We start from the raw sequence: 17,680 nt of genomic DNA, 5'->3' as shown, positions 1-17,680 counted from the left end.
TTTCCATGGAAAAACTTATTTTTCCTATCTCTCTTACAGATTTCCTCAGTTCAACCAAGACTTTTGTTTGGGAAAGAGAAAGAAAAACATTTTATTATTTTTTAAAAAGATTTTATTTATTTATTTGACAGAGATCACAAGTAGGCAGAGAGAGAGAGAGAGAGAGGGAGAGAGAGAGAGAGGAGGCAGGCTCCCCGTTGAGGAGATAGAGCCAGATGCGGGACTCAGTTCCAGAACCCTGGAATTATGACCTGAGCCGAAGCCAGACGCTTTAACCCACTGAGCCACCCAGGTGTCTCAGGAAAAACATTTTAAAGGTAAGAAGGTACATGAACAAAAACAAGACCCAAAAACTAGCTTAATATTTTACATTTTGCTTCAAATGATTTATCCCTTTATCAAATACTTAGAACTAGTTTATATAATTCCCATGTAGCCTCTGGGGAAATCTGTCTCTGTCTCTCTGTCTCTTTTTCATTAAATTTCCTGTGGTATTTCAGGATTTGCCATGTGCTATACACAGATGATATAGGTGACAGTGGGCATAAAATAAGAAAGGACATTTATTTAATGAAACAATGAAAGTGAAATTTGAGGAAAGCCAGAAAATAGAACAAATAAGGTAAACTCAGCTTTGATTGTCTCTTGCTCGCTCTTTGTTTTTCATTGTAATCTATTTATTGACAGGCTTGCCTACTGACCAAAGCTGGCATGCATAGAAAGTGTGAGGACAAATGCCTCAGGATTTTGATAATCCATTGAATGGTATTGATCATTCTTCAGCTTTCCACAGATCTTTCCACTCTGAATAGATAAGTAGAAATATTTTTAACCATTTATCTTCTAATTTACCCCGGGCAACTCCTCTGAATTAAATTCTTTTCTACATTTAGAAGACAACAGGATATTGTATACGCTGAATAAAACCCTGCTGTTCTCACTGGGGGTATATTCTGTTATTCTAAATACATGTATTTATCTTATATTGTTATTTACTTATGATTATTAAATAGAATAAACAATCACAAAATTCTGCCAAAATTTGTATTTTTGTTTTATAGTTTACTTTTTATAATTTTATTTATATATTTAAATATCTAATTTTCACATACATGTATTGGTTTTTTATTGTGTCATTTCTTATTTGCTGTATCTACCACACACTGATTCTCTGATGTAAAAAAAGGAAATTAAAGGTAAAAATCTTAGGGTTTTCTTTATTTTCCAATCTAAGAATTAAAAGAATGGGCATCACTTAGACATATAACAAGAAGGAGCTATGGATCAGGTAGAGGTTATTTGTAATAGTGTGGACTTAGTCGATTATAAAAAGAAAATACACCAGGAAAAAAGGTCAATTAATCGCCCATTAAAAATTACTATTAAATCACAGTAATCACCCCCAAAACACATGAATAGTATATCATATATTTCTCTTTTTGCCTTCACTTTAACTACTGAGGGCCATCACACAGAATGATACCCACTTCCGTTAGTGGCTTCGTGTATGCTAGTTGTGACGTCATGTGATGGATGAAGCAAAAGTAACTCTCCATCCACAAGCAAGTTCCAGAACAATCCAAATCCATTCAAAAGGATGTGGCTTCTCAACCAAGCTGAAGGGTGTATACTTCTCAGAAACTTGACTGATATGATTAGTAACTAAATATAGAACTAAACTCCTCATGATTAAGCCAGAGAAATTTTAAGTAAGCAGGTAGAATAAATAAAAATAGCAAATGACTGGCAGGTGGCAAGAGGTTGTTTGTATCTTCTCGGCCTTTGGCAGGTTCTACTGCTACTTCATAGCCATTTTTAGAGGCAATAGGCTACCTTCCTTTTGGTTTTGGACATGTTCTAGGAGCCCTAGATGCCCACTGATGGGCATTGTTAGTGATTCTCTGTATTTCTGCTTTGAACAGATGTCTTCCTGAAATATGGGGCAATACAGAACCTCCAGAAGGCAGATTTCCAGGGAAGCCATGGATTCCTCTATGGAACTAGCCGTCTAACCTATACCTGATTAAATTTGCCCAAGATACTCTAAAGGGGAGTAGGAACAGTTACACCTCCTCCCCTAGGATAGTCAAGTAACAGATCTCCGTAATATAAAGCAGTAATAATGAATGTTCCTGTGATGAGGCTAGTTACAGAATTAGGGGAATCCTAAGAGTGGGGATGGAAGAATTGGAGGAAAGTGGCCAAAAGGAATAAACTTCCAGGGATGTACCAGGGATGTCACATACAACATGGCGACCATAGTTAACGCTGCTGTACGTTGTATTCCAATGTTGTTAAGAGTATAGATCCTGAGAGTTCTCATCACAAGGAAAAAGTATTTCTTTTCTTTTATATCTATATAAGATGGTGGATCTAACTAAACCTGTTGTAGTGATCTTTTCATAATATATGCAGGTCAAGTTATTATGCTCTACTCCTTAAAAAGACACGGGGCCGTATGTCAGTTATAGCTCAATAAAACCGAAAGGAAGGCAAAAGCTTTTCTCTCTGAAATAAAGATACAGAAGCCCTTAAAAAGGCAGGGGTGGGGTGAGAAAAACATTAGAGCAATCTTGGAAAACCTCTAGGTTAATTTTTTAATTTTACAGAAAAGAAAAACTTAGTTCAAGGTATATGTCTACTTACTGAGTGTGTATACAAGCTACAATTCGTGAACTATCCTTGCAAGAATATTCATTTGTGTAGTTACTTCCAGAGAAATGACTGAAAACATTATTGAAAACCGCAAAATTTTTCTCCTGGAGTTGATTACATGGTGTTGCACATTTTATATCTGCACGCTTTAAGTGTCTCATGATGATTGTTTATATTAGTAAAGTTAAAGATCTTCACCTAAAGTTAACAGTATGTCTCTGAGAATAAAAGATTTACTTCTTGAAGTGATATTGATTTTTCATTAAAACATGTGCGTTATTAGGTGGAGAATTTATTTCTCGAAGAAAAATGTCATCTCTGAGCTCAGTGTTGTTGGAAATTATCCCCTCATGTGGACCCAGGAAAGAGGCCTGGTCTCATCAACAATAAAATAAGAATCACAACTTAATTTACCATAAAATGACCATGGAGAAAAATAACATCTCTCTCATCTATGGAGGTAAGCAAGCTGTCCCTAACTGCCCAATCACTCTGTTAAAAGCCTCTTGAAGAAATTCATTAATCAAGAAGATTATTTGTTTCCCCAATTTAATTAGAGAAACATTTAAATACATATTAACTATCTCTGAACAGTGTCTTAAACTTGCAAATAACATTTTTAACAATTAGGTTTTAGATCTTTGGCTGACAAAACAGTAAAGAAGATGTGCCTTTTCTAGAAAATTCCCACCTCAGATCTCTTCAGCTCACCAGGTCCTCCTGAAGAAAAGAAAATATAGAAGCATCCCTCTTCTTTGAGACTCTTTTCATGATAAGAAGCACAACTTTGTAAGTAGATGTTAGGCTTTTGTATGCAAGTAGACTGATCTCTTATGAAAAGGATCAGAGACTTCTAGATTTTTATGAGAACACAAACTGTTAATTTATTTAGCAAATTCATACCTATTGCCAAGAGTACAAATAGCATTTATTCTAAAATATCTCCTTCATGTAACTGAAGGGTTTTTTTTGTTGTTGTTGTTGTTATTGTTTTTTCTTTTCTGTTTGTGGGTTTTTTTGATCTTAGCATGCTGAGAATTAACATTCTGATTGGAATCGTTAACTACCCTTCAACATATCTACAAAAACATCTAATATACAGCATGATGACTATAGTTAATAATACTGTGCATTATATTTGAAAGTTGCTGAGCATAAATTAAGTTTTGATCACAAGAAAAAATTTTTGTGACTACATATGGTGATGGATGTTAACAAGGCTTATTGTGGTGATCATTTCACAATAGATGCATACATTGAGTCACTGTGGCACACCTGAAAATAATATAATGTTACATGTCAATTGTATCTCAATAAAAATTTTTGAAAGATATAAAACTTAAAGAGCAGTTGGCCAAGGAGAAATAACATCTGGGTGATGAACTTTCGGTCAATGGTAAAAGCTATATTGCATGACCTAAGGAAACAAAGTCATAGGCACAATTCAAAAAAATAAATAAATAAAAATTAAACCTTGCTGGTATCTCTTGAAAGCCTGTTTCAGAAAATATGGTTTCAGAGTTGTGTAACCTTTGAATCTGAGAATGGGGACCAGGCTGAAATGCCAATATTGCAATACCCAACACTCCTGTGAAAACTTAGGAAAACAGACAGGAGATTAGAACTGGAAAAGAAGTGGGTGGATGCTTTTGGAAATCACTCTGAAGTTGTACAAATTATTCCGCCTTGATATGCCTGCTAGCTCTGCTTTCTACAAACAGCCAGTGTGGCCAAGCATAAAGCTGTCCATTATGAAAGGGCTAATTATTTAATTAAAAGGAGAGGCTTTACATGACTGCACCATTAACTTGATGATAGTTGAGTTAAACACAAAGCCAGATGCTTTTGGGTTTGTTGGTTGTGTTTGATTTTCAAGTGTTTGTTCATTGCCATGCTTAGCATTATTGGGCTGCTATAGTCTAGAAGACAAAATCTTTTAATACTCTCTTTAGAACTACAGGAGATGAAATTTGATCAATACTTTTTATGAATCTGTAAACTATTACAGCACAGCATGTTCTCACAGACTTTCCCCAGGTGACATGGCTATATTATTTTGGGGCCAGAGGCCCAAGCAATATTGAAATCCTGCTTGAATTCATCTTCTACAGACCATAAAAGTGACAAGATCCCCAAAGATTTACATTTTTTTATGCTATAGATTAATCAATCTTGCAGGTGGAAAAGAAGGATTTTGGTGTGTATGCTATAGACTCTCTTTTCAGCCTGAGGAGAGTGCAAGAAATTAATTTTCTTTTCCCAACAGAAGTGGATAGTGAGGGTGACTCATCTAAGTCAAAGAAAATGCAGTTAAAGTTTCCTTGTGCCACGTGCTTTCTGATAGATTCTGACAATGAGGTCCACTGTGTCATAAAGAGAAACTTCTGGAATGTGTGAGTTTATGAAAAATAACTCTTTGCAACAACAAAGTAGCAATCAATTTTTTTGTGTTTGTTGTTAAACTCAGATTCAGATACTGATTAAGAAATGGGTCTGTTCAGAATAGTTTGCAATTGAGATATTTATTATTGATGTTCAAAATGTGAGGGTCACATAGATGATTTTATCCCACAAAATGATTATGTTGTCTGTCAGAGCAAAGATGCCAAAAAAGGCTTCCTTTGTTTTTAAGAAAAAGCTGTCAGATTTTTCCGTATTTCATCCTCTAAAAATAGAATTGTTTTTTCCCAAGGAGCTTATCAATTATTTATGCACAGTAGCAGCTAAATTATTTTAATTTTTGCATTGGACAGTTCTTTAGCATAAAAATGTCACTGACAACTTCAGAAAGTCATTGGGTATTTTAGAGACTAAGGATATTTTCTAGAAGTGTTAACTCACCTGTCCCACCAATTTAAAGAAGTTAAGATTTCCATATAGAAAGGAGGAGTAATGGGAAACTCAAATTTTTAGAGAGCTCTAGTTCATTAAAGCTCTCGGAAGCACAATTTTGCAACAGCCATCAAAATTAAAAATGCATCCAGCCTTTGACACACCAATTCTACTTCTAGAAATTTACTTTATGGGATAATCGCACATGTGGATGTACTTTCATAAAAGAGAAGAGGCTCGTCTTTAAAGTTATTCACAGAAGAATCTTGGTAATAACAAATGATAGAAAACTGAATGCTCATGTTTAGTAAATTCCTAACATGCACTATATCCCACCAACTATACATTGGATTACTATGCAGCTGATATACTGATGTACTGATATGGAAAAATAACCACCACATTATTGGGTAGAAAAAAAACATGATGGAGGATAATGTATATTGGTTTCCTCCCTCCCTCCATTCCTTCCTTCTCCATTCATGTACAAAGAGGGGAGGGAGAGAGAATACATTTTTTACTTCATATAATCTCTGGAAGCATATATTTGAAACTATAAAACCAGTAACAGTGGTTCCTTGCGATGGGAAAATAAGTATCTGAAGAGAGAAATGAAAGGAGATATTTCTGTGTCCCCATTTAAATTTGGTCGAGTTTATATTTGAACCCTATGAATAGATTTGGTATAAAAAAGTAAATAGGGAAGTTCTATTTTTAATTTCTTGAGGAATCTCCACACTGTTCTCCAAAGAGGCTGCACCAACTTGCATTCCCACCAACAGTGGAAGAGAGTTCCCCTTTCTCCACATCCCCTCCAACACATGCTGTTTCCTGTCTTGCTAATTTTGGCCATTCTAACTGGTGTAAGGTGATATCTCAACGTAGTTTTAATTTGAATCTCCCTGATGGCTAATGAATACGCTATGGAGTATTATGCCTCCATCGGAAAGGACGAATACCCAACTTTTGTAGCAACATGGACGGGACTGGAAGAGATTATGCTGAGTGAAATAAGTCAAGCAGAGAGAGTCAATTATCATATGGTTTCACTTACTTGTGGAGCATAACAAATAGCATGGAGGACATGGGGAGTTAGAGAGGAGAAGGGAGTTGGGGGAAATCGGAAGGGGAGGTGAACCATGAGAGACTATGGACTCTGAAAAACAATCTGAGGGTTTTGAAGGGGCGGAGGGTGGGAGGTTGGGGTACCAGGTGGTGGGTATTATAGGGGGCACGGATTGCATGGAACATTGGGTGTGGTGCAAAAATAATGAATACTGTTATGCTGAAAATAAAAAATAAATTAAAAAAAAAGTAAATAATTAAAAAAATTTTTAAAGTACATACACATTGGTCTCCAGAGAGAACAGGTTCTACTGGATAAGGCAAGTCTTTAAAAATTTAGGAACATTGTGTAGAAGAGGCACTTACTGGCCATGCCTCTCTCCTCAGGTGTTGCTGCTCCATGGTGAGCCACCAGCTCCCAACTGCCGCAGTCGGTGGTGTGCTTTAAAGGGCAGCAGACCACAGGGGCTGGAGAATTAGAATTCCTCTGTGTCAAGAACAACCCTCAGTCAACACTGAAGAGGGTTGTTGAATTGCTATTCTAGCTTTTTAGTCCCTCATGAGATAACCCTGAAGCCCGAGTTCTAGAAGGAAGCTATATGCTCAAGGTGGTAACTGGTAATGCATCTGTTGTTGGCTGCCTTCCTCTCTTTCTCTCCTTCATATCTTTTCAGAGTTCCTGAGATCACTTCCTAAGTAAACTATTTGCTCTCTAATGCTCCTTGCAGCATTTGCTTCTGGAGGAACCCAAATTAAGACAGTTGGTGCTAGAAGTTGGGTAGTAACTTCCAGTGTGCCACAGCACCACTGTGACTAAGACTTCAGCTGTGGAATGGGATACACGTTCAAGGTGAGGGGGTATATTGGCTTACAAAATATCTCTAACATTCTAAGAGAAAGGGGGCAGTGATCATTATAGATTATGACATTATTTGATTATCATTACGTTTAAGTGAATTAGTGGAGGAATCTTCAGATCACATACCTATCATCTTAAGGCCTGGTAAAATCTAGGAAGTCTTTATGGTACTGTTTTGAGGGATCTTTTATCTCCTGCAATTGGAGGGTAGCTTGTATTGAAAAACCAACCGAGGATCTGATGGAGAGAGTAGTTGTATCACCCAGAAACTCAATCCATGGCCTTCTAAAGTAAAATCAGAACTCTGCTAAAGGATGGTTGGGATCTTGAGCCCCAGGATGGGGACGTTTAGAGGATGGACTTGAGGACCTTGCACTGGAGAGACCTCTGAAGCCCTTAGGCTAGGAGAAGTGGCACCCTCCCCCTTGCTAGAAAATTGGAGCCCCCCCTGTGTGAAGACCATGTAGAGGCAGATGACTCCCAAGATGATACTAATCATCCTCCATATCTCTCCTATCTTTTTTTTTTCCCCCTCTGTTTCTGTACTAAAACTAGGGTCACATCCCAGCATGACTTACTGTGGGAGAAAGTTTATTAAAAGAACCTCAGGATCTAACTAAAATGCCCAGGATGAACTAGAAGAACGTTTGGGAAGGGATCTTGGGATGCTTTGTGGGGAGGAATGGAAATAAGACTGGATAAGAGAGAGTTTATTACCATGTGAATACTCACCCACAACAGAGGATTCATGTCCTGGCAAGGATTACCTATACAGTGGAGATGCCGCCTTCCAATTTGGAGAAAATAATGGAAAATAATCTTCACATAAGGGGAAGATGGCAGAACTTCCTTGGCAAAATATTGAAGGAGGGTTCAAAAGGTTCAGAGAGCTGATCATACTAGAACAAATGCTATGTTAGACCTGAGCTCTTACCAACTGCTTCTGTTTATTGGGAAGGTCCAGAGGGTACTCCGTTCTCTAAAGCAGTAAGAACTTCACTGCTCCTCTGTAGGCAGGGCTGCCAGAGAAAACACAGGGTGCAATATTTGGGTGTATTTTTGCTGAGAAATTATGCACTGTATTTTTGAAAGTCAAATTTAACTGGGCATCTGTTGCATGTTTTTTTGTTTTTTGCTAAATCTGACAACTCATCCCACTGGCCAATGTTGATAATAGGGAATACCACTATGGAAATTGGTTCCCTGGGCTGACAGGAGACGGAAAGATTTCAGAAGACCAGTTGCCAAGTAACTGTACTTGTAACAGGCAAGGGAAATGGGATTTTGAAAAGGGCATCAGGGCTGGACTAGCAGCCAGGATTCTGAACTGCAGGGATCTGTAGCAATGGCCAGTAGAATGCAGTATTACAAGGAGCAAGATGAATGAGAAGACTTTGAGAGTGCTATTGAACTAATGTAGCCAAAAAAGATCAAGAGTGGGTGATTTTAGCTACTGTAACAGAAAAAAATATTTTTAAATTTATTTATTTCGGGGTTGGGGTAAGGGCAGAGAGAGAAAAGGAGAGTCCCAAGCAGATTCCGAGTTGAGCCTGGAGCCAAACACAGGGCTCAATCTCATGACTGAGACTGTGACCTGAGCCAAAACCAAGAGTTGGATGCCTGATTAACTGTGCCCACCCCCCATGAGCTCCTGCAATGGAAAATTTTGACTCTTTGCCCAGTTTCCAGGCCAATTGAATGTGAGGACATGTTCCTGTAGGAAAAACTGTGAAACATTTAGGAGGCATCAGGAACAATTTCCCTAACTCTTTCTCAAAGGGTCTTGCTACTTTTTTCAGAGTACCTGAACACTGGGGTAAAAGGAAGTGCTCAACTCCTTTTAGGACTTCTGGTTATAGCATTTGAATGAAACTTATACTAGGGTAACTAAGCACCATCATGGCCTCTTTCTGGTGGGGCAGGGCAGGAGAGAGGGTGGAGAATTGTACAGAAGTCAGATGATAAATGGATTCCTGGCCCGAGTCTATCTGACTACAGTTCTCATGTTTCTACAGACCCACCTGGGTCGTTTCCCTATACCCTGAATGTATAACTGGGTTTGGTATATTTAGTAGTCAAAAGGAACCTCAGATTAATTCTCTGATTGGTGAGCTAAGAACTCTAATGGTAGGAAAGGCCAGGTGGAAGCGCTTGAAACTTCCACCTTGTTTCAGGCCAGAAGAAGACATTGGAAGCAAAGCTGTGTCCCTAGAGAAATGGCAGGGAGTAGAGTCATCCTTAAAAACTTAACGGATTTTCATTATATCCCTATTTAATTCATCAGTATCATTTTCAATAAAAACAGGCACATCATGGTAGGTGACAAAAGATTTGTAAATGTAACCAAATATTAATCCCAATCTCTGCTCTAATGCAGATGTATTATCTTATACAATAAGTGATGCTACTACTGATCTGGTGATTGAGTTCTTTCAACTTCAGTAGCAAGGAGAACAAGAAACTTGCATTCACTTAAAATTGACATGAATACCCATTGAAGGCCTTGTCCTAGGGCTTTATTAACTCTTCTGTTCTCTTTCACAATGCAGTCCAAAGGAAACTTGGTCATTTGGACATTCCCCCAAACATCATGCTGGTCCACCATATTGATGACATTATGAATTCAACCCAGAGAGCAGGAAGGGGCAAATACTACAGATGCCCTGGTAAGAAACATTCATGCTTGTGGTTAGAAGATAAACTCTTCAGAGATAAGAGGCAGGCTATATAGTGAAACCTTTGGAGGTCCAGTTGTCTGATGTTACACACTGCACCTGCTACTACTCAGAAAAAAGCAGAGTATTTGATAAGTCCTTTCAGATTTTGAAGACAGGGCATATTGCCCTTGGTGACAAGTTGATTATATTGAGACCTTGCTCACCCTGGAGGACAGCAATGCATTTGTGCTTGGACTGATACATATTCTAGGTTTTCCTTTCCTCTCCACAATGCCTCATCCAGCACTGCTTTCTGAGAGCAGTGGAATCGCCCATCATACTGCCTTGGATGAATGGACCCACTTTATGAGAAAGGAGGTACAACAAGGAGCACATAACTGTGGGATTCACCAGTCTTTTCTATTGCACCAACCACGTCAACCACAGTCAGAGAAATCCTGAATGGGTTCTTCAAATACTGCCTCTTCTTTGCTATCCCACTTGCCTGCCTCTCTGCCAGTAAGTCCTGGATCACTTCCCATATAAACTGTTTGCACTGGAATCCTCCAGTCTGTGCTTGATTCTCTGGGGGTCGGGGGCGGGGGTGCGCTAACTAAAGCTTGGGTGTAATAACTGCACCAGTTCTTGTCAGTTTGTCAACATCATTCTTTCTCTTCTAAACATGCCTGCCTTGTTCCACTTCATTTACGGGGCTAGGATAGGAAAAGGATTTGTCTACAGCCAACATACATCACACTTTCCCGCAGACACCAATTCTTATAATCAGGACACAGGATTTATTAAATTTTTTTCAGACGCTGAACTTGACTTTCATTAGGTCTGGCTTGATTTATTTTTAGTGCCTTGGGCCAGTGCTTACTTCCACAGGAAAAGGCATATGATAGTAAATTAGGCTGGTTTTATGGGGGGATATAGATAGTCTTGGGTTTGAATCTTACTAGTTCATTTTATGTTGATGTGGGGTGAAGTGAGTTTGAGTACCATTAACTCTGAGCTAAGTTTCAGCCTCTGTTCTCTGAGAATAATAATATGTATTTTGCAAGGCTTTTTGCAAATGTATTTAAAGCAAGCACATGTATTTAAAGCAAGTTGCTCAGTGCCTAGCACATAATGAATCCTGACAAAAGCTCATTTTCCCACACTGTTCACCCTAGCTTTTGTGTCTACTCCCTCTTCTAACCTTGAAAACATTTATAATATAGAATTGGATTGACTTCTTGAAGGATTAGAGGCCATGAAGTAAGTAGGGGACTTACACACAGTGAGTGTTTATACACCTTGGTACTCAGTAAATGTTAACCCCTTCCCACATAGCACCTGGCTTGGTGTGATGAATGTTGGTTCTATCCCTTCACCCCAAAAACAAGCAGTTGGGGAGCTTAAACTTCCCCACCAAGCAGGTAATTCCATTTTCATGCATTTCTCTTGGAAAGATGGGAGTGAAGAAAGAGAGGAGGTGTGGGAGCCAGAGTGAAGACACAGCCACTCCGGACAAGTCTCCACAGGGAGCAGTTGCTGTCCAGCGTTCTGGCTTTCGGGGGAGTGGCCCAGGCTCCAGGATTCTAATCAAGATGGGCCAGTGGCTTACTGAAGCTAGCATAGAGGGAGCAGCTCACCTACCTGCTGGTAATAATGAGGTGAATTGACAGCAGAGAATTTTTAAAAAATCTTTATTTATTTATTTTTGAGAGAGAGAAGGAGCAAACAAAAGCAGGGGGAGGGGCAGAAGGAGAAGCAGACTCTGTGCTGAGCAGGGAGCCCGAGGCGGGTTCGATCTCAGGACTCCGGGATCATGACCCGAGCCGAAAGCAGAGGCTTACCCGACTGAGTCTCCCAGGTGCCGGGCTGTAGAGACTTTAAAAACAATAATGAAACTGACCAAAAGGTGGCCTGCTTTTTTGTTAAAATCACCACAAGGCAACAATTCTAAGTAACATTAATGCTAAAAACTCCTCTCTGAAAAAGTCTTTTATTTAAGTGCTAAATAATTACTGTGGGTACTCTCGATATTTTTTTATTACTTAACCTTTAATGAACATTGCATTCTGCATGGAAGTGAATTTGTTGAATAGCGGCTCTCATCCCCCAGACATGGGGGTTCAGCTCTGTGCCTTTAGTGCAATATCCTCTCTCTACCCAGGTGCTACTTCCTGTATTCCTGTATATATTCCTGCGTTTAAACAGTTGATCTGAAATAAGTATGTAGCACAAGAAGATTATAAAGAAGTAACAGAACTAGTTATTTCAATTCTGTCATTCTATGTGACCATTCGTGTTTAAACTGAAAACACTGAAGGAATAAATGCAAACTGTATCATTTATGTCAGTAAGTACAAATTTTGTTTCATATGTATTTGTTCAACATTATTTCACGATTATTATTGAAAATGACTTGGTTGTACAGAGAAAAGGGTATTTTAAAGATGACCTGCTTTTTGTAGGTTGCCTCGGTGGCTCAATCAGTTGAGCCTCAACTCTTGACCTCTGCTGGGGTCATGGTTTTACAGTCTGGAAGGGTAATGGGTTTAGGGTCCTGAAATCGTAAGATGGGAGCCCTGTGTGGGGCTCCATGCACAGCAGGGACTCTGCTACAGATATTCACCCTCTCCCTCTGCCCCTCCTCTCCTCTCTAGAATGAATATTTTTTAAAAAAGTGACCTGATTTGGATGGCAGATATTTTACCTAGGTCACTTGGATGGATTTAGGGTGACAAGGGAGGGAAAAGAGCAGCCAAAGGTTTTTATTTTTAATCAGCATTTGCGTAGCAGTTTCCATATTTCCGTATGGATCGTATTGAATGGATCAGTAAAAATAATGTTTTCTAAAGTTGCTTTTCCTCCCCATTTACATAGGAAATGAGAAGGGACTAGCATGTAATATCAAAAAAATAATAATGACAACATGAAATAGCACATACATGTACAATGTCACAGTAATGATGGTCAGTTGGCTTTAGTTCCATAACGTATAACAAAAGCCTATCACATTTATTCTGCTCTCAAAACAAATGAACAGGGGCGCCTGGGTGGCTCAGTAGGTTGAGCCTCTGCCTTTGGCTCAGGTCATGATCTCGGGGTCCTGGGATCGAGCCCGGCATCGGGCTCGCTGCTCAGCAGGCAGCCTGCTTCCCCCTTTCCCTCTGCTTGTCTCTCTGCCTACTAGTGATCTCTCTCTCTCTGTCAAATAAATAAAATCTTCTAAAAAAACAAAAACAAAAACAAATGAACAAATAAGGCTCAGGTAGCTGAAAAGTTAGGCAGGTGCTTTTCTTCTGTGATGTAGGAAGCAAAAGCATCCTAATACATTTAACCTTCAGATCTTTGCCTCATTTGGATTTATAGATAGAGCTAGGGCATCATTTGCTTTTTATCATTGCTGCTTTCCCACACTGAGTCTTTATTCAATCTTATATGACAGGATTAATGGTCAAAATCACCCTGGTGCCTGCCATTGCACTAGGTGGGGCATGAATAGACCTGGGGAAACCTCCTGAGCCACCCCCCTCCCAGCCTGGGCACCATCTCTTCCTTTTTTTTTTTTTTTTTTAAAGATTTTATTTATTTATTTGACAGAGAGAAATCACAAGTAGATGGAGAGGCAGGCAGAGAAAGAGAGAGAGAGAGGGAAGCAGGCTCCCCGCTGAGCAGAGAGCCCGATGCGGGACTCGATCCCAGGACCTTGAGATCATGACCTGAGCCGAAGGCAGCAGCTTAACCCACTGAGCCACCCAGGCGCCCACCATCTCTTCTTTTATCATTCTGTGGTGTTTTACTGTTTGGGTTTTGAGGCTAGAATTTAGGACTATGGAATTCTTTTTATTTTTTTAATTTTTTTTGGATCAAGAATAACAGCGCGTTCTTTAGACACAGATCTGTTGATGGCTAACCTAAAAAAAAGTTCTTTAAGAATAGAAGGTACACATGGCTCCTGGGGAGAAGAGAAAAGGCAGCTGTGCAAGCAAACCCAATTTATTCACATTTTTTTTCTTTCTTTTTTTTCTTTTGGTCAGACCTGGCAGTTGTTGTTGGATTTCCACTCCATCTTTTTTCTTTTTGACTTCAGGGATCTGCTCGTCATCTAAAGTGTCTTTTTGGGCCACACATTGGTCACTCTTTAAGACTCAGATTCTCACCAACAGAGTTAGATTGATTGTCTGTTTAGCTCTACAAAGATCTCATGGAAATAGGATAACATTTACATCTTAGTTGTTTTTAAGAAAGCCCCCCAAATTGGGTGAAATAGCTTTTTGTACAGGAAAAGCAAATGTTATTACAAACTAAGTTATCTGGGCAATTTCCTTTTTTGCTTTCTCTGTTCCTGAATATATTTCTAATTCCCTAAGCACAAAGCCCCCTCTCAGCCGCTCTGGCACTTGCCTGCAGAGAATTCGGAATGCCGTGGTAGTGATTAAGATAATGTAAATACATAAATAGCATAATGGTTTCGCTTCATGAAGAAGCAATGGTCAGATTTGGTTTCTACATTATGGTACTGTTGAGTCCTATTTTTAAGAAAATGTTCTTAGGAATATTTTGAAGACAAAAAAAATAGAAGCTTATAGAGGAAGAGAAGGTTGAAAAATTATCTACTATAATTTTTATTAACGTTATTTTTGTTAGATAAAAATAATCAGGGGGGGCACCTGGGTGGCTCAGTGGTTTAAGCCTCTGTCTTTGGCTCGGGTCATGATCTCAGGGTCTTGGGATCGAGCCCCACATTGGGCTCTCCGCTCAGTGGAAGCCTGCTTCCCCCTTTCTCTCTGCCTGGCTCTCTGCCTACTTCTGATTTCTCTCTGTCAAATAAATAAATAAAGTCTCAAAAAAAATACTTTAAAAAAATAATCAGAATTAGATTGAATGATGGGAAGCCTTAATCTTATACATGTGGATCTTTCAAGGTATTTACATGTTTTTTCCAAACTAAAATGTGTATAGTGTAATAAAATTATGGCAGTGTGATATCATTTTTAAAAACACCATGTACTCGAGCTCTATGAAATTTTTCCATATTCATGTTAGCGGGGCTCTGTGTATGGTGGTTAAAGGTAGAGTCTTTACAGTGTTGCTCCTTGGATGCAATTCCTGTTCTATTACCCAATAAGTTTCTTGTTGTATGGCTCTGGGTAAGTTACTTAACCTCTCTGTGCTTCAGTTTCTCAAATGTAAAACTAGTATAAGAATATCTCATCGAGTTCTTATGAGTTTTACATACGTTAATTTGCATAAAGAGGGTGCCTGGGTGTCTCAGTTGGTTAATCGGCTGCCTTCAGCTCTGCTCATGATCCCAGAGTCCTGGGATCGAGTCCTGCAACAGGCTCCTTGCCCCATGGGGAGTCTGTTTGCCCTCTCCCTCTGCCTATCACTCTGCCTACTTGTACTCTCTCTTTCTCTGTGAAATTAAAAATAAAGAACTTAAGGGAGTATCTGGCATACAGTAAATAATCAATACATATGAGATTAAAAGTGACAAAACATTGAGATACAGTTGAAGTTACCTGAGTACCCTTACTTGACCCCCTATCTTCGCAGAGTAACTATTATTCTAAATTTATGATTTTCATTTCCAGGAATGCCTTAATGTCCTTACAAAAAATGTATCAATGAGTAATATTTATTTTTTTTGTACTTCTCAAAGTTCATATTAATGGATTTTATGCAACACATATATGCAACTGTTCCCCCTTGTTATAAAGCTTTACACGTGTTTTTATTAATTTATTTAATAACTATTTCTTTTTTTAAATATTTTATTTATTTATTTGACAGAGAGAGATCACAGGTAGGTAGAGAGGCAGGCAGAGAGAGAGAGAGAGAGAGGGAAGCAGGCTCCTTGCTGAGCAGAGAGCCTGACGCGGGACTCGATCCCAGGACCCTGAGATCATGACCCGAGCCGAAGGCAGCGGTTTAACCCACTGAGCCACCCAGGCGCCCCTATTTAATAACTATTTCAATTGTGACCACTATTTATTCTCTAGTGGTTGAGGTATATGGAAAGAATTGGAATTCTTCCAACTCTTTTGCTCTTACAATGATTCAGTGAACGTTATTTAAGTGCAAATGTCTTCGTATACTTACACCTGAGTTTCTCTGGAGTATAATGTCTAGAAGTTGAATGGCTGAACCAAGGGAAATGAATCTTTTCTCTTTTATTAGCTATTCTCAAATTGCTCTCCAAAGCAGTTGTTCCAACTTACGTGCCTACCAGCAGTGTGTAAGAACTTCCACTGTGTTAATTAAGCCTTACTGACACTTGGTATTAAAGCACTTGAAGATATTTTCTAATCTGATTGGTGTGACATAATCTCTTAATTTTCTTTGCTTATTTCTAGTTTCTAATTAGGGTGAACCCCTTTTCATAAGTTTATTGGGCACTTACATTTCTGTTTTTGTGAATTTTCTGTTTATATTCTATGTTCATTCCTTTACTAAGCTGTCCTTTTTTGATTGGTGTGTAGGAGTTTTTTTGGTTTGGTTAATATATTTTGGATGCAAATTCTTTGTTGGTTATGTGTGTTACAAATATTCTCTTCAGGTCTGTGACTTGTTTGTTTCATTTTGCTCTGTTTTCACTTCATTTATAGTACTTCTCTGTATAGTCTTGCTTTCTTCTAACTTGTTGAATTTGCCAATATTTTCCTTTATGGTTGTGCTATTTTTCTCTAATTATTTAAGGAAGTCTTTCTTACTCCAAGATCCTAAAATGTTTTCCTTTTTTAAAAAAAATTATTTTGAAGTTTTAAGGTTTGTTTTTCACTTTTAGGGTTTTAAAAAACTTAAGATAATATTTTTCCATAGATATGATATAGGAATCTAACTATATTTTCCATATGGATAAACAATTGGCTGACAATGTTTACTGAATAGTTCATCCTTTCCCTCATTGATTTACAAAACCTTTATGTCATATGTCAAGTGTCCTTACATGATTGTGTTTATTGCTAGGCTCTACCCTGTTTCATTGGTTTATTTATTTGTCCCTCTGCCAATACCCCACAGTCTAGCTTACTCTAGCTCTATAGTGGTCCTTGCCCATCTTCAAAGGCAAACCCTCCTCCTCTTTCCCACATTGCACAATTTTGTGCTCTTCTTTCTCTTTTTTAAAAATTTTTAATTATTTATTTATTTGAGAGAGAGAGAGAGTAGGGGAAGGGTAGAGGGAGAGGGAGAGAGAATCTCAAGTAGACTCCACACTCCATGGATCCAGACACGGGGACTTGATCTCAGGATCCTGAGATCATGACCTGAGCCCAAATCAGGAGTCAGACACTTAACCAACTGAGCCATCCAGGTGCCCCTGTTCCATCTCTTTATGTGCTTAAAATTTTTAAATGTATATTTTTGATCCTATACTTTTCCCTGTTAATTTTATGATATCTTATTCATCTTGCAAAAATTACAGGAAATTTTGATTGAAACTGCTTTAAAAGGGGAGATTAATTTGGATGAAATCCCTTACTTAACATTCAGATTTCCAGTTCCCAAGTATACAGTATCTTTCCATATTTTCTTTTATGTTGTTTGATAATATTTTGTTATTTTTCCAAAAAAGGTTTTGTATTGCTTCTGCTAGATTTATTTCTAAGTTCTTTAT

At 38.5% G+C, this 17,680-nt stretch overlaps 1 long non-coding RNA gene across 1 annotated transcript; it reads left to right on the top strand.

Moving 5' to 3' along the window:
* Window positions 1-230: 230 nt before the first annotated feature.
* On the top strand, window positions 231-4,131 carry LOC309847947. Its single transcript, XR_014302735.1, has 3 exons — window positions 231-317; window positions 2,939-3,115; window positions 3,286-4,131. It is a non-coding gene; the product is annotated as an uncharacterized lncRNA (long non-coding RNA).
* Window positions 4,132-17,680: the final 13,549 nt, after the last annotated feature.

This window comes from Mustela nivalis, assembly GCF_964662115.1.
Source record: "Mustela nivalis genome assembly, chromosome: 14".
NCBI classification, from domain to species: domain Eukaryota; kingdom Metazoa; phylum Chordata; class Mammalia; order Carnivora; family Mustelidae; genus Mustela; species Mustela nivalis.
This window is presented reverse-complemented; position numbering and strand designations above follow the sequence as displayed.